This window comes from Globicephala melas, chromosome 9, assembly GCF_963455315.2.
Source record: "Globicephala melas chromosome 9, mGloMel1.2, whole genome shotgun sequence".
Lineage (NCBI taxonomy): Eukaryota > Metazoa > Chordata > Mammalia > Artiodactyla > Delphinidae > Globicephala > Globicephala melas.
This window is the reverse complement of record NC_083322.1, coordinates 95,909,355-95,934,196: the sequence shown is the minus strand read 5'-3', so window position 1 is coordinate 95,934,196 and position 24,842 is coordinate 95,909,355. Positions and strand designations below refer to the sequence as shown.

The 24,842-nt window shown below is 43.0% G+C and overlaps 1 long non-coding RNA gene across 1 annotated transcript in view; it reads left to right on the top strand.

Moving 5' to 3' along the window:
* Positions 1-20,900, top strand: part of LOC132597837 (uncharacterized) — a 28,394-nt gene extending 7,494 nt beyond the window's left edge. Inside the window, exons 2-3 of the long non-coding RNA XR_009565205.1 lie at positions 14,107-14,233; positions 20,798-20,900. This is a non-coding gene — a long non-coding RNA (uncharacterized lncRNA). The remainder of the gene's footprint in view (positions 1-14,106; positions 14,234-20,797) is intronic.
* The last annotated feature ends 3,942 nt before the right edge of the window (positions 20,901-24,842 follow it).

Here is a 24,842-nt window from a genome sequence, read left to right as displayed (position 1 = left end):
TAACTGATCACAGTCCATTGGTGTTGACATTTTATCACTTTGAGTTGAGTGTAGACACTTGTTAATGTCTCTTTATCTTTCCAAATTTTAAAATACAACTGTCTTCAGTATTTCCTCTATGTTGAGGAACCACATTAGATGGTATTAGGATTTTTGCTTTAGCCATAAAATGTGATTAAAGAAATTCATGAAGTGAAGTAGTCTATTGTGTTCATCTTTATTTACTTTTTGGCCACACCACGTGGCTTGTAGGATCTTAGTTCCCTGACCAGGGATCTAACCTGGCCCCTGGCAGTGGAAGCACAGAGTCCTAACCAGTGGACCACCAGGGAATTCCCTGTTTATCTTTATATTTGTCCTTCCATTGTTCTTTTCTTGAAGAAGTTTCCAGCCTTCTTTTGTTATTATTTTCTATTTGGAGAGCTTCCTTTAGCCATTCTTTAAAGATAAGTCTGATAGCAACAAATTCTCTTAGTTTTTCTTCATCTAGGAATATCTTTATTTCCCCTGCCTTCCTAAAGGATAATTTCACTGGATTTTGCAATTGACTATTCTTTTCTTTCTGCACTTGAAAAATGTTTTGCCACTCACCTCTGACCACCAGGGTTTCAGGTGAGAAATCTGCTATCATTTGAATGGTATTCCTCTATTATAAATATATTGTTTCTGTCTGGCTATTATTAAGATTTTCTTCTTTGCTTTTAGCTTTCAGAAGTTTAATCATGATGTGTCTTGGTGTGGGTCTCTTTAGGTTTTTCCTATTTAGGGTTTTCTCAGCTTCTTGAATCTGTACATTTATGTCTTTTGTAAGAATTGGGATTTTTTAAAAGACCTTATTTAATTACTTTTTCACTCCCTCATTCTTTCTCCCTGCCTTCTGAGATGATATGAATGATATGATATGAATGTTGGATCTTGTGTCGTTGTCCCATAGATCTGTGAGGCTCTGTTCATTTTATTTTTCAGTCTGTTTTCCTCCTGTTGTTCAGAATGAGTAAATTCTATTGATCTTTCTTCAAGTTTACTGATTCTATATCCTCTGTCATCTCCAGTCTACTAGAGAGTTCATCCAGCAAAGTTTTAAATTTGGTTAGTATATTTTTCAGTTCTATCATTTTTTTGTTTTTTAATAAGTTTATTTATTTTATTTGTTTATTTCTGCTTCGTTGCCACGTGTGGGCTTTCTCTAGTTGCGGTGAATGGGGGCTACTCTTCATTGCAGTGCATGGGCTTCTCATTGTGGTGGCTTCTCTTGCTGCAGAGCATGGGCTCTAGGTGCGCGTCCTTCAGTATTTGTGGCGCCTGGGCTCAGGAGTTGTGGCACATGGGCTCTAGAGCGCAGGCTCAGTAGTTGTGGTGCATGGGCTTAGTTGCTCCGCGACATGTGGGATCTTCCTGGACCAGGGCTCGAACCCGTGTCCCCTGCATTAGCAGGCGGATTCTTAACCACTCCACCACCAGGGAAGTCACCTATACTTTTTACTTTATAGAAAATATTTATTTTTAAAACATTTATTTTATTTAAATTAAAAAAAATTTCTCCAACCCCTAACCCCACCTCTGGCAACCAACAATCTGTTCTCTGTATCTATGAGCTTTTTTTTTTAAAAAAAAACTTTCCACTTATAAGAGACATTATATGGTATTTGTCTTCCTCTGTCTGACTTATTTCACTTAGCATAATGCCCTTGAGGTCCATCCATGTTGTCACAAATGGCAAGATGTCATTCGTTTTTATGGCTGAATAAAACTGTATGTGTATGGCTGTATGTGTATACCACAATTTCTTTATCCATTCATCCAGCAGTGGGTATTTAGGTTGTTTCCATGTCTTGGCTACTGTAAATAATGCTGCAATGAATATGAGGGAACATATATCTTTTTGAGTTAATGTTTTCATTTTCTTTGGATAAATACCTAGAAGTGGAATTGCTGGATCGTATGGTACTTCTATTTTTAATTTTTTGAGAAGTTTTCATACTGTTTTCAATAGTAGCTGTACCAATTTACATTCCTACCAACAGTGCACAGGAGTTCCCCTTTCTCCACATTCTTGCCAACACTTGTGTTTCTCCTCTTTTTGATAGTAGCCTTTCTAACGGGTGTGAGGTGATAGCTCATTATGGTTTTGATATACATTTCCCTGCTGATTAGTGATGTTGAGCACCTTTTCATGTACCTATTGGCCATCTGTATGTCTTCTTTGAAAAATGTCTATTCAGATCTGCCCATTTTTAAATTGAATTTTTAAATTTTTATTGTTTATTTTTTATTGCTGTTGAGTTGTATGAGTTCTATATGTATTTTGGTTATTAACGCCTTATCAGACATTTGACTAGCAGATATTTTCTGCCATTCAGTAGGTTGCCTTTTCATTTTGTTGATGGCTTCCTTTGCTTTGCAGAAGCTTTTTAGTTTGATGTAGTCCTGGTTCCAGTTCAAGACTGTGACTTAGGAAGATCCTAAACTCCCCTCCTCCCACAGAAATGCTGACTCTACAACTATATATGGAACAATTTCCCCTTAGAGAAACCTAAGGGCTGGCTGAGTGATAACTGTACTCAGCAAATGAGAAGAAAACCACATCGAAGTGGATAGGAGCGGCTGGGAAGGAATTCAAAACGTGGAGCTTCTCTCTGATGAGAGGTGCCCACATCAGGCATCCCAACTTTTAAGACATGCACTTGAAAGACGAGCCCCTAAAACATTTAACTTTGAAGACCAATGGGACTCACACCCCTAGACCCACAAGACTGTAACGATATGAGTGGAGACTCTTATAAAGGGCTGGTGCACTTGGACCCACACACTCTAGGGCCCAGCTCACAGGCAGCCGATCACACCCAGACTTAGAGTGAAGAAGGCTCATCTGCTTATATTAAAGCACTGGCCTGCGAGGCAGGCATCTAATTTAACACACACCTCTAAGAGCCTGCTAGAACACGTTCTGGGGATGGAGACTGGTGGTGCTTTGTGCTTTCCCTTTGCCATGCTCCAGAGCACCAGTATCTCCTGGAAGGGAACTTCTACACACATCTGATTTTTGTGGCTGCTGCCGAGGGGATGCCTCTTGATCACCTGGCTCTGGAGGTCAGAAGAGCTTGCATTCCTCGTCCCATAGGACTGTAATAACTGGCATCACCCAGAAAGGAGCTCATACCCTTGTCTGGTGCCCTGATTTTTGTGACTGCTTCCAGGGGACACATCTATTGATACATTGCCTGGCCTTGGTGGCCAGTGGGGCGTACACTCGTGGGTCTCACAGGACTGTAAGCAATGGAGAAAGAGTTCTTAAACAGCCATCCTCAGGTACAGCAAGAAGTAACAGACCCAGGAGCTTTGTCTTTCTATGAAGAAGGCCTGTTGGCTAATCATCATGACTGAGGCCTGAGGGGCAGGCTTCTAATTAGGTATGCATTTAGGGGCTAATTATAATCTTTTCTAGAGATCTCGGAGGGTGGATTTTATCTTTCTGCTTATCCTCTGCCATGCTACAGAGTGCCATGTCTTCTGGAGGGTATCTTTACCTGCATTGGTGCTCTGTTATTTTTGTGTGGTGCCCATTTTTTGGTGGCGGCCACCCAGGAAACACCCCTTGATCACCTGGTTCTGAGGACCAGGAGGGCTTGCATTCCTGAGTCGCACAGCACTGTGGCAATTGGAGAGATGGTTCTTGGCAGGCTGCCACCCCCGGGGCACAGTGGACTGAGGCATACCCTCCAGTCTTTCTGTGAAGAAGCCTTCTTTGCTTATCTTAGAGCATCAGCTTGAGGGACAGACTTCAGGTTTGGCCCACAGTTAGTGGCTTATAGAGCCACTCTCAAGGCGTGTAGGCTGTTGACACCATCTTGGCACTCTCCACCTGCCTTGCTCCAGCTCACTGGTATCACCAAGAAAAGAGCTATGCTCATCAGGAGGCCTGATTTTTGTAACTGTGGCCCAGGGGATAACTCCAGATCACCTGGCTCTGGTGGCTAGCAGGGCTTATGCTTACAGTTCCACAGGACTGTGTGTATTTGCATACTTTAAAAGCTGCTGCCTGAAGGTCGGACTTCCAGTCAGCATGAGCATGAATCTAGGTACTGAGATCCTCTTCTTTGGGACATTGACAGGTCTTGGCACATTCTTAACTACTGGGAGCTATTAAAAATAGAATAGGCTGTTTGGACAAGTACAAAATTTGAGGGAAAATCAGGAGTTGGGGCAGGGTTGAACAAGTTTTATCTTCTAGACAAGGTTACTCCTTCAAGACTGGGAGAGGTGGTGGTTTCATCTACTGGATAGAAAGCTACACAAAGTCAAGCAAAATGAAGAAACAGAGGAATAGTTTCCAAATGAAAGAACAAAATAAAAACCCCAGAAAAAAACTTTAGTGAAATAATTAAATGATATTTAATTATTTACCTGATAAATAATTTTCCTGGTTCAAAGTAATTGTCATAAAGATGCTCACTGAACTAGAGAGAAGAATGGATAGACACAGTGAGAACTTCAACAAAGGGATGGAAAATATAAGGAAGTACCAAATAGAAGTAACAGAGCTGAAGAATACAATAACTGAACTGAAAAATACACCAGAGGGTTCAACAGCAGACTAGATGAAGCAGAAAAAATAATCCGTCAACTTGAGGACAGGGCAGTGGAACTCACCCAATTACAGCAGGAAAAAGGAAAAAGAATGAAAAGAGTGAAGGTAGCTTGAGGGAATTATGGGATAACACCAAATGGACTAACATTTGCATTATAGGAGTCCCAGAAGGTGAAGAGAGAGAGAAAGGGGCAGAAATCTTATTGGAAGAAATGATGAAAACTTTCCTAACTTGGGTAAGGAAACAAACATCTGGAGCCAGGAAGCCAAAGACTACCAAAAGAGAGGAATCCAAAGAGACCCACACCAAGCACACTATAATTAAAGTGTCAAAAGTTAAAGACGAGAGAATTTTAAAAGCAGCAAGAGAAAAACAACTTGTTGCATACAAGGGAACCCCCATAAAACCATCATCAGATTTTTTTTTTTTAGCATACACTTTGCAGGCCAGAAGGGCGTGGCATGATATATTCAAAGTGATGAAAGAAAAAAAACACTTCCAACCAGGAATACTGTACCCAGCAAAGTTACCATTCAGAATTGAAGGAGAGATAAAAGAGTTTTATGGACAAGCAAAGCTAAAGGGATTCATCACCACTAAACTACCCTTACAAGAAATGTTAAAGAACCTTCTTTAAGCTGAAAGAAAGGCTGCTAAGTAGTAACAAGGGCACATATGAAAGTATAAATCTCATTTGTAAAGGTAAATATACAGTAAAGGTAGTGGTTTGATTACTTATAAAGCTAGTATGATGATTAAAAGACAAAAGTGGTAATAATGAGTATAGTAATTAGCTAAGGGATACATAAGATAAATATATGTAAAATGTGACATCAAAACCATTAAGCAGTGGGTGGAGAGGAGTAAAAATGTTGAGTTTTAGAATGGGCTCAAACATAAGTTGTTATCAACTTAAAATAGACTGTTATAGTTACAAGTTGTTATATGCAAGCCTCATATAACCAGAAAGCAAAAACCTACAGTAAATATACAAAAGATAAAGAGAGAGGAATATAAGCATACCACAAAAGAAATCAAGTCACAGAGGAAGAGAAAGAAGAAGAAGGAGGAAAAGAAGAGGAAGGAGAAGAAAGGAAGAGAGAGGAACTGTAAAAATAACCAGAAAACAACTAACAAACTGGCAGTAAGCATATTCCTATCAATAATTACCCTAAATGTAAGTGGGCTAAATTCTTCAATCAAAAGATTTAGAGTGGGGCTTCCCTGGTGGCGCAGTGGTTGAGAGTCCGCCTGCCGATGCAGGGGATACGGGTTCGTGCCCCGGTCCGGGAAGATCCCACATGCCGCGGAGTGGCTGGGCCCGTGAGCCATGGCCACTGGGCCTGCACGTCCAGAGCCCGTGCTCCACAAGGGGGGAGGCCACGGCAGTGAGGGGCCCGCGTACTGCAAAAAAAAAAAAAAAAAAAGATTTAGAGTGGCTGAATGGATTAAAAAAACAAGACCCATCTATAGGCTACCTACAAGAGACTCACTTTAAATGTAAGGACACACAGACTGAAAGTGAAGAGATGAAAAAAGATATCCCATGCAAATGGAAACCAAAGGAAAGCTGGAATAGCTATACTTATATCAGACAAAACAGACAATAAAAGACTGTAATGAGAGATAAAGAAGGGTGTTACATAATGATAAAGGGGTCAGTCCAACAAGGGACTATAACATTTATGTATGCACTGAATGTGGAAGCACCTAAATATGTAAAGTAAATATTAACAGGCCTAAAGGGGGGAATAGACAGCAACGCAATAGTTGTAGGGGACTTTAATACCCCACTTACATCCAGACAGAAAATCAATAAAGAAACATTGGGCTCAAACAACATGTTAGAGCAGATGGACTTAACAGATATTTATAGAACAATCCATCCAAAAGCAACAGAATACACATTCTTCTTAGGTGCACATGGAACATTTTACAAGATAGCTTGTATGTTAGACTGCAAAGCAAGACTTAATAGATTTAAGAGAATTGAAATCATATAAGCATCTTTTCTGACCACAATGGTATGAAACTAGAAATTAATTACACGAAGAAAACTGGAAAAGTCATAAATACGTGGAGATTAAACAACATGCTACTGAACAACCAATGGGTTGAAGAAGAAATCAAAAAATACCTTGAGACAAATGGAAACAAAAATGTAACATACCAAAATTGATGGGATGCCGTAAAAACAGTTCTAAGAGGGAAGTGTTTTTTTTAAAATACATTTAATTAAACAAATATTTATTAAGCACCTACTTTGTGCCAGGCACTGTGTTATGCACCCTCACTGCATGCTGTCCACACAGCATGGTAATCTCAGAAATTAAAACCAAGAAAAGGAAAGTTGTCAGAACCCTACAAACTGGGGGCGGGTGGAAGCAGGCAGAGTGCATATAGGCGATTCCCGTGCCAGAAAACACACCCACCAGAAACTTGTTTTCTTTCTCGGGACAAGTTTCTGCTAAGTGGTTGTTTTAAAGCATGTCTGTATATACTGAGAGGGAAGTTGCTGTCACCACACCCCCATACGCTGAGGCTTGATGGACATTCGAATACTATGAATGCTACTCAAAAACAGGAGGTGGAAAGGGTATTTATATTTGGATTAGAAAATACTCTTTCAGTTCATATGGTTGCAACAGCCCTTAAGAAAGATATAAACATCCCTGCCCTGACTGCATAAACGTTTAAGGTAGACCTAGTTCTGGATTCCTGAGTCAGAATTGTCCAGTTGTCTGCAAACTTGCAAGGCCAGAGAAGCGAGGGGAGAGTTCTGTTCTGGAGAGGAGAGAGTGGACGGCATCCCTGGTTTGGAAACACGCCAACCTGCACCTGCATTTACAGAAGCAACGCGAATGGGAGGACATCCTAGTGCTACTCTGTCTCACGCACACACTGGGGACTCAGAAATGGTCCTAGTGGTTGGCGCCCAGCATGGAGAGGCCCCTGCGGAAGTTGTGCAGGTCGTCAGTCTTCCCATCCAGCACCTCCAAGAAGCTCTTCAGCTCCACCTTCAGGTGGCGCTGTCGGTACTTACTCTTCTCAATGTCCGTCTTCAGAGAACACACGTTGTCTTCTAGGTTCTGACTGTCTGCTGCCTCTAGTTTCTCAGCGATGTATTCACACTCTGACCTGAGTTGTGGAATGATTTCACTTTGTTTTTGGAGGTCTTTCAACTTCGTCTCCTTTTCTCAGAGTTCTGATTCCAGCTCCTCAACTCTTCTCTTCAACTGGATAGTCTTCTCGTTCTCTCTGTTTATCTCACTGCATTGCTCTTCCAGCTCATCAAATCTTGTTCCAGAGCTGGTCGTTCTCATCGTGGCAGAGGGAGAACTGCCTCTTCCACTGCTCCACGCTGGCTGCTGAGTCCTGTAGTGCTGTGGTCAGCTGGGTGTTGCTAGGAGGGAAGTTTATAGCAATAGATGTCTATCTCAAGAAACAAAAAAAAGTCTCAAACAACCTAACTTTATACCTCAAGGAACAAGAAAAACAAGAACAAAGTTGAAAGTTTGTAGAAGGAAGGAAATAACAAAGATTAGAGTAGAAGTAAGTGAAATAGAGACTAAAGAGGCAATAGAAAAGATCGATGAAACTAAGATCTGGTTCTTTGAAAAGATAAAATTGACAAACCTTTAGCTAGACTTACCAAGATAAGCAGAATACATAAAATAAATAAATAAAATCAGAAATGAAAGAGGAATGAACAATTATACACCAAAAAATTGGACAGCCTAGAAAAAATGGATAAATTCCTAGCAACGTACAACCTACCAAGACTTACTCATGATGAAATAGAAAATTTTAACAGACTGATTACTAGTAAGGAGATTGAATCCATAATCAAAAATCTCCTAACAAACAAAAGTCCAGAACCAGATGGCTTCACTGGTGAATTCTACCAAACATTCAAAGAAGAATTGATACCAGTCCTCTTCAAACTCTTCCAAAAAACAGAAGAGGATCGAACTCTCCCAAACTCATCTTATGAGGCTAGCAATATCCTGATACCAGAACCAGCTAGGGATGCCACAAGAAAAGAAAATTCCAGGCCAATATCCTTGATGAACATAGATGCAAAAATTCTTAACAAAATATTAACAAATTGAATTCAACAATCCATTAAAATGATCATATACCATGGTCCAGTGGGGTTTATTCCAGGGATGCAAAGGTGGTTCAACATCTGCAAATCAGTCAATGTAATACATTAACAAAAGGAAGGATAAAAACCATATGATCATCTCAATAGATCCAGAAAAAGCATTTAACAAGATTCAACATCCATTTCTGATAAAAACTCAACAACTGTAGGTACAATTTTTACTTTGTAGAAAATATTTTTCTTTATAGAGAAATTTTTTATAAAAAAACATAAAACTTCTTTGCTGAGACTTTCCATTTCTTCATGTTTTTCAAGAAAGTTTGTAATTGCTTATTGAAGCATTTTTATGATGGCTGCTCTAAAATTCTTGCCCCATACTTCCAACTGCCAGTTGAGCTTGGCATTGCCCTCGGTTGTTTTTTCTCATTCAAATTGTGGTTTTCCTTGTTCTTGGTACGACGAAGGATTTTCAACTGTATCCTGGATATTTTGGTTATTATGTTATGAGTCTTAATCTTATTTAACTCCTCTATTTTTGCAGGAAGTCACCCTTTTCAGGTTTAATGTATACTTTCAGGCCTACTTTTATGGGTTAGGGTTCCAAGGTTTAGTTTTTGGAGTTCTTGCATGGCAGCGAGGTCGGCGTGCTTCCACTGGGCCTGGGGCTCCGCATGGCACTGGCTGGAGGTGGAGAGACTCAGGGCTCCATGACGCTTTCTCCCTTAGGTGTCTGGTGGGGGAGCCCACAGCACCAGCTCTGTTGGGCCTCCCCTCTCCCATCCTTGGGCCCGAGGGCAGCCTTTCCTGTTGTCTGCCTGTTTTGTCGATGCCTAGTGGCGATTCAGATTGCAGGCCCCTGTGCCAGCCCTGATGTGGGAGATAAAAAGCAATGCCGGGACATACAACATGTTCTCAAGTCCCGTGGCCCCAGGCTGCCTGACTTCTTCTTTCCAGCTTTCAGGATCCTTTAATGAGTGTCTGCTGGATTATGTCCAGGGAGGAGGAACTGGAAAAGGGAGTCCACGCCATCCATCCTGTTCTGGAACTGGAAGTCCATTTCCAGGAGGTTTTCCCATCACAATATTTTCTCTCTAAAACAAGGAGCCATGATGGCTCCTAGATGACAGCTTGGCAGATGGCAACCCACACAAATGGCACTGGGGCTTGAGGCTGCCGGAAGGTTCCCAACATTGTGAGGGGAGGAGAGAAGGCAGGCAGAGAGGAGCTGGGAGAGGGGTGCGAGGAAGTGGTCCAGAGCATCGTGCAGCTACCCAGCCTGCTGTGACCCCGGCCCCACAGACACCCCCCCACCCCCGCGTCTGCTGGGGCACGAAGCACAGCACAGTGTGGAAAGTGCAAATGATCTGGGATGGGGGGACAGAGGGATGAGGAAAAGGAAGAGGGAGACAGTGAGTGAGGACAGGAAGACAGGCTGCTTAGGGAGCCTCAGCGTCCATCCAGCATCTCCTCACGGACCTGGGGGCTGACACTGCTCGCGGGAGGCTCTCGCGATCCCCGTCCCCACCCCCCGGGCTCAGGGACCCCTGCAAGCAAGAAGGGAAGGCAGAGCCGGGCCTGGGGCCAGGAGGAGCGTGTGGGGACGTGGGGTCCCCAGGTGGCGCAGGAGGAGGCCACTTTTCTCAGCCGTTCCAGTCCCAGAGATAAAAATACCAGTTTGCAAAATCAGCTGCTAATCTTGTTGCTAGGTAGAGTTCAACCCCAGAATTGCCATTTTGTGCTAAGTTTGGCTGAACAGCTTTTCCTGGGAATTAGACTCAGACACAGGCCCAGGGCTTAGAGGGGGCACAAGGAGACGGGTGCTTTGCTCATAGCCTTGCGAGGGGACAGACCAACAGACAAGGTGTGTGTCACACCCAGACTGTGGAGGGACAGTGGCCCCGTGGAGGAGTCCCCACTCCACGGGGAGCCTGTGTGGAGGCAGCACACGGGGCTGGGGGCTCCCAACGGGGAGGGGCTGGGGGCAGGGGATACTGCAGTGAGCACCCTTGGGCACCTTGGGGGCGGGGTTCCTGAGGTGCAGGCTAGAACCCAGCCCCTCCAGCTGAGGACCCGGGGACCGGAAGCCCTAGGGGACTGTGAGCCCTGGAGGGGCAGGGGAGAGGGTTAGGAGCCAGGTGGAGGGGATGAGGCTGAGGTGCTCTGCACAGAAAGGCCTGGAAGATACATGGCCACAGCAAAAGGAGGCATCTTAATGACTGTAATCAAAATGCCAAGGCGGGTCTGCAGCGGCCAGGTGGTTGCTGAATCCTGCTGAAGAGCTGCAAGTGCCTGAGACCAGGGGCCGCAGGCCAGCCAGGCCTCTAGGGCCTCTGAGCCAGGAGGTGGAGGGCCATGCCCTCCTGGGAGCTTACGCTCTGGTCCTTCTCCTTCCTGGCCTCATGGACCTCACGGGGACAATTGTAGGACCCTCTCCCCAGGCTGCTTTGTTCGTCTGTTGGTTTGCTGGTTTTGGCCACATTGCGTGACCTGGCCCCCGGCAGGGAAAGCGCTGAGTCCTAGCCACTGGACCCCAGGGAGCTGCCTTCCCCAGCCTGCATTCGCACCCAGCTGCATTCTGCTTCCTCTGGGCCCCTGCTCTGCTGGGAGGCACGAAGTCAGAGACGGCTCAGGGCCCCTGGGGCCTGGTGGGGAACCCGAGCTTCCCGGGCAGAGGCCCACTGGGGGCCACACAGCAGCGGCACCAACCAGACTGGCTCCCGCCCTCTGCTCCCAGCCTAGAGCCTGGGTCATACGGAGGGGGCCGGGGGTGGCCCAGGGACCCATACACAGTCTGTCAGGCACAGTCCTCACCCCGTGTCTGCCGCCTTCTCCTTTCTGGACCCGTTGTCAACAGCCTCTGCCTAGGAAGGCCACTAAGGTTGCCTCTCCAGGGCCCCTGGGAGGATGCTGACACCCGTGCCCCTCCAAGTGCAGGAAGGGCTCCCTAAAATGTGACATTGCAGAGGAGAAAGAATCCTGGGCTTGGGCCACGTGTTTGATTTAGAACACAGCCCTGGCAGTGCAAGAGTCTGGCCGGCAGCCACTGGAGGCCACGGGAGGGCAGCATGTTTTCTCTCCTAGAAGCAGGAGGCGGGGCTGCCAGGCCTGTCCCCCTCCTAAGGGGCAACCAGCTGTTCTTTTTGTTTGTTTGTTTTAATAACAGCTTTATTGAGATATAATTCACATAGCATAAAATTCACCCTTTTAAAGTGTACGATTCAGTGGTTGTTAATGTATTCACAGAGTTATGCAACAATCACCACTGTCTAAATGTAGACTATTTTCATCACCCCAGAGAGAAACCTCCTACCCATTAGCAGTCACTACTAATCCCACCCCCCCATCCCCAGGCCTAATCACCCACTAATCTGTCTGTATGAATTTGCCTGTTTCATAGGATGAAGTTGGACCCCTACCTCACACCATACACAAAAATTAACTCAAAATGGATTAACAACCCAAATATAAGAGTTAAAAGCATAACACTCTTGGAAGAAAAAACATAAATCTTCAGAACTTTGGATTTTATATTGGCTTCTTAAATATTACACCAAAAGCACCACCAACCAAAGAAAATTAGATAAAGTGGACTTCATTAAAATTAAAGTTTTTTTTTTTTGTTGTTTTGTTTTTTTGCGGTACGTGGGCCTCTCACTGTTGTGGCCTCTCCCATCGTGGAGCACAGGCTCCGGATGCGCAGGCTCAGTGGCCATGGCTCACGGGCCTAGCGCTCCGCAGCACGTGGGATCTTCCCGGACCGGGGTACGAACCCGTGTCCCCTGCATCGGCAGCAGACTCTCAACCACTGCGCCACCAGGGAAGCCTGAAAATAAGGTTTTAATATCCAGAATGTAGAAAGAACTCCTACAACTCAACAACAAAAAGACAAATCAACTAAAATATGGGCAAAGGACTTCAATAGACATTTCTTCAAAATAAATATACAAATAATCAATAAACAGATGAAAAGATCCTCCATGTCAATACTCAGTAGGGAAGTGCAAAAACTACAATGAGATACACTTCACCCATACTAGGATGGTTATAATGTTTTTTAGAAAGGCAAATAACAAGTGTTGGTGAGCATGTGGAGAAATTAGAACACTTGCATATTCCTGGTGGGAACGTAAAATGGTGCAGGTTCTGTAGAAAACAATTTGGTGGTTCCTTAGAAACTTAAACATAGGATTGCCATATGACCAAGCAATTCCACTCCTAGATATATGCCCAAATGAATTGAAAACAGGGACTCAAACAGATACTTGTGCACCATTGTTCACTGCAGCATTCCTCACAATAGCCAAAAGGTGGAAAGAACAGAAATGTCCATCCACTGATGATTGGATAAACAAAATATAGTATATCCATACAACGAAATAGAAATGAATGAATTTCTGATATAGCAGTTCACCCTTATCCATGGCTTCACTTTCCAAGGTTTCAGTTACCCATGGTCAACTGTGATCCAAAAATACTAAATGGAAAAATTTTAGACAATTCGTAAGTCTTAAATTTCTGCCATTCTGTGTAGTGTGATGAAATCTTGTGCCATTCTGCCCGAGATCCCCAATCACTGACATTGTCTGCTCCTGACATTCAACCACTGACATCATCATGGCTCGATGTTCCAGGATCACTCCAGTCAGATGATCCTCCTTCTCACATATGGTCAGAAGGTCAATAGTAGCCTGATGCTACATCACAATGCCTACTTCGTTCACCTCATTTCATCTCAGCATGTAGGCATTTTCTCATGTCACATCATCACAAGAAGAAGAAGAGTTACTACAGTACGATAAAATATTTTGAGAGACCACAGTGACACAATTTTTATTACAGTATACTGTTATAATTATTTTATTTTATTATTGTTGTCATTCTCTTATTGTGCCTAATTTATAAATTAAACTTGATCATGGGTATGTCTGTATAGGAAAAAACACAATATACATAGTGTTCAGTACTATCTACAGTTTCGGGCATCCACTGGGGGGCTTGGAATGTTTCCCCTGTGGATAAGGAGGGACTACTGTACATGCCACACCATGAATGAAACTTGAAAACGCTATGCTATGGGAAGTAAGCCAGATGAAAAAAATGGCAAATTGTGTATGATTCCACTTATCTGAAATATCTAGAATAGGCAAATTCATAGAGCTAGAAAGTAGATTAGAGGTTACCAGCAGCTGGATGGTGGTGGGATGGGGAGTTACTGGTTAATGGCTACAGAGTTTCTGTTTGGAGTGATGAAAAAGTTTGGAAAGCGATAGTAGTGATGGTTGCACAACATTGTGAATGTACTTAAATATCACTGAACTGTACACTTAAAAATGGTTGAAGTAACTTTTATATTACATATATATTACAATAAAAACAACTTAAATTTTTTTCTATGTATTTCGGTTCCAGGGGATAGACAGATTGCCTGGACAAGTTAGTTTGCCTCTCTAAGCCTCAGTTTCCTCATCTGTAAAATGGGACTGGACATAATACCTATCCTATGAGGTTGCTGTAAAAATCGAATGACATAACACATGTAAGTACATAGCACCAAGTTTGGCACGTGATAAGGGCTCCTTAGGGGGCAGCGGTCATCATTAGTTTGTGTGTGTGTGTGCGCGCGAGAGAGACAGAGACAGAGAGAGAGAGAGAGAGAGAGAGAGAGAGAGAGAGAGAAACCTGTTCAGTTTCCAGTTTGATGCCATCCCTTCCTCGAGTTACTACTTCCAGCTGTGGTGGAGGACTTGGCTGGACCACTGCCTTCACTGAGAACAAGTAGAAAATCCAGATGAAAAAATTGGTTTGAAGGCATCAGACAGCTGCAGACAACCATGAATTGAGGAGCCAAGTTTCCAAAGAAAAGAGAATTGGAGAGATGTGAGCTCGTATTCTGCACACCACTTACATCTCCAGGTGTGAACCAGTTCTTGGCTTAGAGTGGCTAGGAATCTGAGCATGGGGCTACTACCTGAGAGGCAGGGAAGCCAGCAGAGTTCTCAGCAAGTTCCTGGAGAAGCAGAGAAAATTTTAATTATAGTGCTGACAAAATAGCCAGCACTCAAGAGGCTGGAAGCCCCAAACTCAGATGTTGCCCCTGAAGCATTTGCCTATATATTTAATGCACATGATGAGAGACTAAGAAGCTAAGAGTGGAATTTTCAACAATCTATTGGTTATGAAGAGACAAAAATTGGAATTTAGGATCTGGGTTGGGGCCTGGGGAGGGCTCCACCCTAGGAATGGCCATGAACCAAAGATAGAAGGAGGCATAAAGACTGAAATCCTGCTTCCTGTTACTTTGGATTAAGATAGTCTGCCCACACTCTAGCTGCCTCCAGAGGATAAGATGAACACTCTATGGAGAAAGGTAAAAGAACCCAGAACCTCAATCAATTGTCATGGACTGTGTCCAACATTCAATTATAAATTATAGACATACCAAGGAAACCTCAGATGACTCAGATCTTGGGGTTATCAGACAGACTTTAAAATAACTTTTTAATATTTTAAAGAAAATAGATGATTAGATGAAGAATTTCACTAGAGGAAAAATAAATAAATAATATATATATATATATACATTTTAGAGCTGAAAACACAATAATTGATATTTACAGTACAATCCGTGTGTTTATGATAGGACACGAGAGAACAGAGGATTAATGAAAGTTGACTGATAGGATTAGTAGAAGATAGGACAGTAGAAAATATCAAGGCTGATGCACAAAGATGGAAAATACAGAAAATAATGCAAGAGATACATGGAACCTGTTGAAAAGTTCTAAAATGTGTACACCGGAGTCCTAGAAAGAGATATTGGAGCAGAAGAAATATTAGTGGACATAATGGCTGATAATTAAAAAAAATAAATGAATGCTATCAGTCCACAGATTCAAGATACTCAATGAACCCCCAAGCAGGATAAATACAATAATAATCTTAAAAGGAACCAGAGTAAAAATAAATAACCATAAAGTAACTTCAAAGGAGTAACAATCAGACATAGCAGAGTTTTCAACACAAATGAATAATCAGAAGGCATTAAATAACATTTTTAAGTGCTGGAAAAAATAACTACCAACCTAGAATACTATAGAATTTGATAGGAAAAATATTCTTCAAAAGTGAGGGTGAAATGAAGACACTTGAGGAAAAATAAAAAACTTAAAAATGAGAGTCTTCATTGGCAGATTATCTACACTTAAAAAAAAAAAAGTACAGGGAGTTCTTTGGGCAAAAAGATAATCCCAGATAGAAAGATGGAAACTGAGGAGGGAATAAAGAGTAATGGATGGAAAGGGTAAATCTAAATGAATAGTGACTCTATAAAACAACAACGATAAGGCCTTCTGAGGTTCAAAATGTACATAAACCCATGGGAGTACAAGTTAACAATTCTGATAGTACTATAATAAGCAAATAGATGGTGGATGGTGGTAAAAAAGGAAAGAGAAAAAATTTTTAAATAGAAATAAGTATACCTTGAGCCCTTTGTTTGTGCTGTGCCAAAGACAAAAAGGGGAAACACAATGTAGCTCTTCCCATATGATTGCATTCTGCTATGTTTTTTTGCTTTTGTATTTGATCTTCCCTTTCTGCATTTAGTATTCCCTACTCAACCTACTGAGTTAATTTGTACTCCTCTAAAAAAGGAAGGAAGGAAGGAAGGAAGAAAAGAAAGAAAGAGAAAGAAAGAAAGAAGGAAAGAGAAAGGAAGGAAGGAAGGAGAAAGAAAAAAAGAAAGAGAAAAAGAAAGGAAGAAAGAATAAGAAAGAAAGAAAGAAAGAAAGAAAAGAAAAAGAAACCTATTCTCTACCCCAAAGCTTGGCTCTTATCATGGAAAGCCAGGCTTTCAATAATATTGCTTCAGCTAAAGTTTATAAATTGATTCAGGTAGTAATGTATTTCTTGGTTCTCCACTATAATTACCTTTTCCATGAAGCAGTGACTATCACTGAATAAATGAGAGAAGGACCCAGGCAACAAAAATTTTAGGGAAAGAAAAGGACTATGTAAATATGTAAAAATAAAATGCATGACAATAAAAACAAAAGAACTAGGAAGGTTGGAAATGGAAATAGAGAGTTTTAAGGTCTGGGAAGAGGTTAAAAAAAAGAGTGCTAATTTATGGTAGACCCTAATACCCTAATAAGTAAAAGATGCATATTGTCATCAAGGGTAACCACGAAAAGAATAATAAAGGCATGTAAATAGTAAATAGTAAAATAATAGTAAAGGAATGTTTACAACACAGGGATATAGTCAATATTTTATAATAACTATAAATGAAGTATAACCTTTAATAAGCGTGAATCACTATGTTGTACAGCTGAAACTTAAATAATACTGTACATCAACTATACCTTGATACATTTTTTTTTAAAGTAAAGGGATGCGTAATTAACAGGCTAATAGATGGGAGACTGGAATAATAAAAAAAAAATCCAAAAAAAAAAAAGAGGCAAGAAAGGAGAGGATTGAAAGAATATAAAACAGGTGGGATAAATAGAAAACAAGGATTCACATAGTAGGTATAAACTCAAATATATCAGGAAGTACATTAAAGGTAAAGGGACTAATTACTCCAAGATAAATACTAAGACAGACTGGATCAAAACAAATTAAACTGGTAACTGCCTGATGGGGTGCCGCCTAGACTCAGAAAGGGCCGCAGAGAGAAGTCTGATGTGGCCTCCAGCCCCTGGGAAATCAGAATGCAGCTGGAAATGGAGCTCCTGGTGAAACAGGAGCTGGAGGACTTGTACCAGCATCATCATCACACACTGCAAGCTACAGTAATTACCCAGGGTGGCCTTAGTCAAGAATAGACAAATAGACCAATGGGGGCTTCCCTGGTGGCGCAGTGGTTGAGAATCTGCCTGCTAATGCAGGGGACACGGGTTCGAGCCCTGGTCTGGGAGGATCCCGCATGCCGTGGAGCAACTAGGCCCGTGAGCCACAACTACTGAGCCTGCGCGTCTGGAGCCTGTGCTCCACAACAAGAAAGGCCGCAATAGTGAGAGGCCCGCGCACCGCGATGAAGAGTGGCCCCCGCTTGCCACAACTAGGGAAAGCCCTCGCACAGAAACGAAGACCCAACACAGCAAAATAAATAAATTAATTAATAAACTCCTACCCCCAACACCTTCTTAAAAAAAAAAAAAAAGACCAATGGAACTGAACTGAGTCCAGAAACAGGCCCACACATATATGACAACATTAACACTTGCTTATAAATTGGGGGAAGAAGAGTCTTTTCCAGAATTACTGCTGGGTGAATTGAATGCACGTATGGAAAAAAATCTTGATGTTTATATTACACACACACACAACACACGTGCACATGCACATACACACTCTTAATTCATAAGGATTGTAGAACTAATTCAGAGGGAGAAAGGATAAAGTTGTAGGAAAAAGACATAGGAGAATATCTTTATGACCTTGGGGGTAGGTAATAACTTCTTAAATAGGATATAAAAAGCATAATGCCATGGAGGAAAAAATTGATACATTTAATCACACTGAAATTAAGAACTTACATTTATCAAAAGATACTATTAATAATGTGCGAGAAGGTGAAAAGCCAAGCCACAGAGTGGCAAAAGATATTTCCAATGCATATATCTGACAGAGGATTCTGATCCAGAATATTCAAGAATTTCTACAAATCAGTAAGAAAAAGACAAGCAACCAATAGAAAAATTGGGGAAAACATGAACTGCACTTCACAAAAAGGGATATCCAAATGGCCCAAAAACATATGAGAAGGTGCTCACCCTCAGGTTATCAGGGAAATGAAAGTTAAGATCACAGTGTCACATGCACCCACCTGAATGGCCCCAAATCTTACAACACCAGTGCTTACTAGCTAGACTGTAGAGCAGCCAAAATTCGTATATTGTGTTGGTGGGAATGTAACTTGGTACAACCACTGTGGGAAGAATTGGCAGTGTCCATTAAAGGTGAGCATACTCATCCCCAACGACCCAGAAATTCACTCCTAGGTATTTGCCAAAAGAAATGCACACACTTTCACCGAGACATGAGCAAGGATGTTCACAGCAGCATAATGGATGCAGGAACAGTGGTATAGTTGCATGGTTGAAGATAGTGTGGCAATGAAAATGTTTCTAGTCCTAGACACAGAAACATGTTTGGACATCACATGGTATTGAGGGGGAAAACCTGGACACAAATGAGAAAATGCTTCACAGCTCCAATTGTTGAAACCTCACAAACAGTCCATACTAATCTGTGTTGGCAAAGGTTGCTATAGCGGCTGTCACAGTGGGGGTGGGGTCGTAACTGGGAGAGGATAGGAAGCATGCAGCCATTGTTTTGTTTCCTAACCTGGGTGCTGGGTGAAGGTGGAAGTTTTTTGTGGGTACATACTTGTGATTTGTGCACTTTTCTGTATATATGTGATACCTCAAAAAAAATAATTATTTAAAATAATTATCTTTCTTGAACTTTGACCCATTCTGTTGCCGTCTCTTCCTCCTTTTTGCCCCAATGAAGATGCTTCTTATTTAAATGTTTTTTAAAAATAATCTCGAATTTACAGAAAAGTTGCAAAATAGTACAAAGAGCACCTATATGCTCTTCAACCAAATGCCCCAATTGTTAACACTTCACTGCATTTGCCTTATAAATCTGTTTCTCTATGTATTTTTTCTGACTCATGTGATAATAAGCCATAGGCATGATTCTTCATTATCCCTCCATGGCCCTGTGCAAAACAAGAGTCCTCTCCTACATCAACCCAGTACAACTGTTAAAATCAGGAAATTATTCTTGCTCCAATATCACCATCTAATCCCATGCAAATGTTGCCTGTGGCCTTAATAATGTCCTTTATAGGCTCAGCATTCAGCCCAGGACCCTGAGTTGCATTTAGCTGTTGTGTGTGTTCAGTTTCTTTCTGCCTAGAGCAGTTCTCCAGTCTTTCCTTTTGGGCCTTGAAATTTTTGGAGAGTTCAGGTCTGCTGCTTTGTAGAATGTCTCGTTTGTTTTACTTCCCCTGTGTTCCTCATAAATGATGCAGAGGTAATGCTGCAATGTCAATTTGTTCCACTCTGGTGATGCTCACTTCTGTTGTGTGGGTAAGATCGTGTCTGCCAGGTTTCTCCACCTGTGCTCTTCATTCCTTCCTGTAGATCTGAGTTTCCACCTGGTGTCATTTACCTTAACTGTAGTGTGTGTCTTCTGTCAGTGGACTCTCTTAGTTTTGTTTATGTGAATTTATTTCAACCTTTTTTTTTTAAGGACATTTTTACTGGATAAGAATTTGGGGGGGCTGATAGCTTTTCTCTTACAGCACTTTGATGATGTCATTTCATTGTTGTCTGGCTTCCATTGTTTCTGGTGAGAAGTCTGTTATAATTCTTATAATCGTTCCCATGTAAGCAACGTGTCTTTTTTCTCTGGCTGCTTTCAGAATTCTCTTTGGTTTTCAGAACTTTGTCTGTCTGAGTGTGGTTCTTATTATATTTATCCTGATTGGGGTTTGTTGAGATTATTGGATATGTAAATTGATGTTTTTCATCAAATTTGGGAAGTTTTTGACCATTGTGTTTTCATTCATTCTGCCTCAATTTCACACTCTTTCCTTTGAGACTCGAATTATACGTGTGTGGGATCATTTTATATTGTTCCACAAGTCTCTGAGGCACTATTCATTTTCCTTCAGCCTTTTTACTCTCTAATCTTCAGATTAGATCATTTCCATTGATCTATCTTTATATACATTTTCCACTTGGGGACTGAAATTTCCAATCCATTCACTGATTAAGACCATATCTTTCTTTAATTCTTTGAACACAGTTATAATAGCTGCCTTAAAGTCTCTAAGTTCAACATCTGGGTCATTTTGTGTCCAGTTTTTCAGCTTTTGTAGATTGCTTTTTTCTTTCCTGGGGATCATATTTCCTTTTCCTTTGTATACATAGTGATTATTTTTTAATTGACTATGGACATTATGACTAATATGTTGTAAAACTCAACATTCTGTTAATTTCCTCTGAAGAATTTTGACTCCTGCTTTGTAGGCAGTTCAGTCACTGGCTGATGACCTTGGTTTTGTGCTTTGTTGTTGCAGATCCTGGAAAATCTGAGGTGTTTCCCAAGGCCCTCTAATTTAGCATGACCCGATCCTGCCCAGCCTATATGCACAGACTGGCTCTTGGCCAAGGACTTGCAGGTACGCACGTGGAGTTCTGGGGACCTGCACACAGCTCCCTCGTCTCCGGCATCCTGTCCCACATACTCCCACTGCTTCTCTGCCCAATCTGATCTTTACCTCAGCAGGTCCATGTGACCTCTGTGCCACAGAGCTGAGTGATTGTAAGTTGTCCTTCTCTCAGGGATTCAAGTCTGGCCTGTCTGTCACCTATGGCCTGAAAACAGTTGTCTCATACATTTCATCCAGTTTTATGGTTATCTCTGGTGGAAAGGTTATTCTGGTCCCAGCTCATCCACAGTGTCTAGGCATGGAAGTCACAAGTAAGCTTTTTGATGGAGAAGGTGGCACTTATCTCCACCCGCTGCCCCCACACCCTCCTTGAGACATTGTGCCCCAGCCACTGGACCCACCACCAGTGTTCTCTGCCTGGACACTTCTCAACTCTGGCTTCCAGGACTCTTTCCTCTCCTAGTTCTCTCACCCTCAGCTTTCTCCATCTGATCTCTTTGATCAACCCTTCCTCAGACCGTCTCTGCTCAATGCAGGCTTCCCCCGGAGACCCATAATTGGCCTTTTACTCTCTTCCTGGCGACGTTCACTATGGCTCCCACCCTCCTCCTTCTGATGATTCCCTGGTCTGTACCTTCAGTTTCCATCTTTGCTCTGACCTGCAGGTCCATCTTCACCTGATGCTGCAGGTGGTGGTGCCAGGAGGCCCTGAGTGGAACTTAATGCCTTTACCCCAAAGCTGCTCCTCTCTCGTGTCTTCCCCCAACCCTGCCCCCTCAGAAGGAGTGGTCATGCAGCCCTGCCCCCACCCCCAGCCCTACTCATTTCTCCCTTGCAATGGCCACCAAGTCCTGATTCCAAATGGGTACCTTCTAGACCCCTGCCAATAATGGTAGCTATTATTAATATTGTTAACATTAACACCATGAAGAAGGTGAGATGTGCAGTTTCCATGGTGTGGCCCCTAGCAGCTTCTCTTGGGAGTTGAGAGAAAGGGGAAGCTGTGGAGGGTTCAGGAGACCCTGGGTCCTAGGATAGGACCAGAATCAACATGGCCCCCCTGCAGAACCCTGGGCAGAAAGCCCTGGGCACCAGCCACTTTGATAGAGACTCAGCCAGGTAGGAGCAAGGGAGCTGTGGTGGTGTGAGGGGCAACCTGCCTGGGGACCGGCCGCAGTCGGGGCTGCTCTGGAGCCTGTGCACACTGACTGCTATGAGGGTCCAGGACCACCAGCCAGCCTGCCAAGACCCCAGCTGAGGTCCTGCCCTCCAGCTGTACGGAGAGGGTTTCTGTAGTCACCTTCCTGAAGGAGAAGGAGCCTCCTCCTCTTGTGACTGTCCTATATGAGAGCCCGCAAACCCTAGTGGCCTGCCAGGCTTGGGGGGATGCTGTGCAGGAGGGTCAGGGACCGGGGAAAGGGGCAGGAGGGCTGTGTCCATGGTGTGAAGCTTCTGGTCCACCAGGAAGGCCAGGTGCAGGCAGCAGCTGGTGGAGGCCAAGGCACCCTGGGCTGGGGCCTGGGCAGGAGTGAGCCCACTACACTCTGCCAGCCTCCTGGCAGAGTCCACCCGGCCCTCTTCCACCCACTGTCCTCAGGACCCCTGGGTGGAGGGAGCCCAGAAACCTGGGAGACCCCCATGTGATGACTGCCAGAGCAGGAGACCCTGCACACGGGGGTGGGGGGCACCTCAGAAGAGGGCCGGGGGGAGAGTCCTGGCAGGATGAGGGAACGTGGCCCTCTGGGGAGAGTTTAAAGCGTTACCTCCCCTCCGCTACCCGAGACCCACGTTTCTGGGGTGTGCGAGGAGGCAGCATGCTCAGAGGTAGGCGTTGCTTCCCTGGGGCTAAGGCCTGTGATCTTAAAGTTCTGTTTCCATCGTTTGGAGCCTTTCCGGGTGGCGCTGCATGACCGGCTGGATCACTTGCCCCTACGCCTTGGGAGGGCTGGGGTGCCCCCAACCCTTACCGCTGTTGGCCCTACAGCTCAGAGCCCAGTGTCCTCATTCGCAAAGAGGTGACCATGTGCCCGCATACGGAGGGCCACGGCTACACTAGCACTTGAGTCACCCTGGCTGTTGGCCGCCTGGCCGTGGCCTGACACCTCTGAGGGAGCGCATGCCTGCAGTGCCCCATAATTACGGTGGCTGTGTGCAAACTGCATTATATTTGGCTCCCCCCACGCACGAGGCTCTTGTCTCCACGGAGCTCTCCCTCCCCACGTGTCACGTGGCCCGGCATCTCCATCCCCTCCTCCGCGTATCTGCCAGGCCAGTCCCAGCGGGGGGTGATTTGGGTTGCTTCCAGTTTTCTGGGTTATAAATAGCACTGCTATGCATGTCTTTATTACAAATCCTTCTTTCCTCCCAAACCCTGAATAACCGGTGCCCTGCGAGCGCATCCTTCCAAACCCTCCTTGCTTCCCGGCGCGTCCCACCTGCGCCACGTAGACCCTCACTATGGACGGTCGCCTGGCAAGTGGACAAAAAGGCACCAGGGGCAGGAATGCAGCCCCTTCCAGGTTCATGGGCATAAACAAACCAAACAAAAACTAAAGGAAGGAGCACCCAGTATTTCCTGATGTTTTAGTCCTTTAAATTTAGAACAAGCTCCTCGTGCACCTGGGCAGAGGCTGTCAGGTGCCCTGGGCCCTGGTCATTTCCTGGTCAGGGCTGTTGGGTTTGTTTACTTACCTTTTTTTTTTCATATTCTCATTGACTTTTAAAAATAGTACAAATATAATAAGTGAAAACATTCTTATTGTGCAAAGTTCACCATAGTTTTTGCATTTCTTCTGTGGTATTTTACTTTTGAGTCTCTATGAGTCATTTGTATTTTCGTAGAAAATTTTCCATTTCAACTACGTTTTTCCAATTTATTGGTGAAGTTCTGTGCATAGTGTTCTTTTGTAACCTTTATCTCTTTATTTCATTTTTGTCCCCCATTTTAACCTTTTTGGACTTATGTTTGTTATTGACCAGACATCAAAAATTTGTCTATTTTACTATGAAAAATTTTTTCAAAGATCCAGCTTTTGGTATTACTGGTTAGTTTTACTACTGGTTGTTTTTTATTTCACTAGTTTCTGTTTGGCATTATCAAGCTCCTCCCTTTACCTTTCTTGAGGTTGTCATTCTTTTCCAGTGTCTTCGGCTGTAAATCTTAGTTTATTCTCAATCTCGCTTGTTTTCTAGTAAGTCAAGTTGGCTCATCTCCCCTGAACACTGCTTGGCTGCATCTCACAGCGTGTGAGCCATGGTGGTCACTTGTGTCCGTTTATAAGTTTCATTTTTGTAGTTTCTAATTTTGATTTCCTGCTGAGTGGATGTAATTGTCTTCCTGTAGTTATTTATTTTTAATGTTATTGCACTGTTGTCACTGATTCCTGCTTTTGTAGAATTTTTTGAGACCCTCCTTTGTCTGCTACTTGGCCCATCGCTGGGACTGTTCCATGTGACTAGAAGAACATGGTTCTCCACACGTGATACCAACATTTTGTGTAATTTTATGGTGACCAAAGAGGAAAGTGGGGAGAGAGAAATTAGGAGTTTGGAATTAACATAAACACACTATTGTATATATAACAGATAACCAACAAGGACCTATACTGTATAGCACAGAGAACTATGCTCAATATTTTGTAATAAGCTATAAGGGAAAAAAATCTGAAAAAATACATACATACATATACATAATATATATCTCTCTGTGTATATATATATATATATATAAAAATCACTTTGCTGTACACCTGAAACTAACACAATATTGTAAATCAACTATACTTCAATAAAAATAATCAATCAATACTATTATAAAGCTAAAAAAATTTTAGGGGTAATTTACATACATAATGACATGTCACGCATATAAATTACATTCACATAAAAATGCACTGATTTTAAGTGTTCAGTTTGCTACATTTTTGACAATGTATACACTTGTGTAATCACA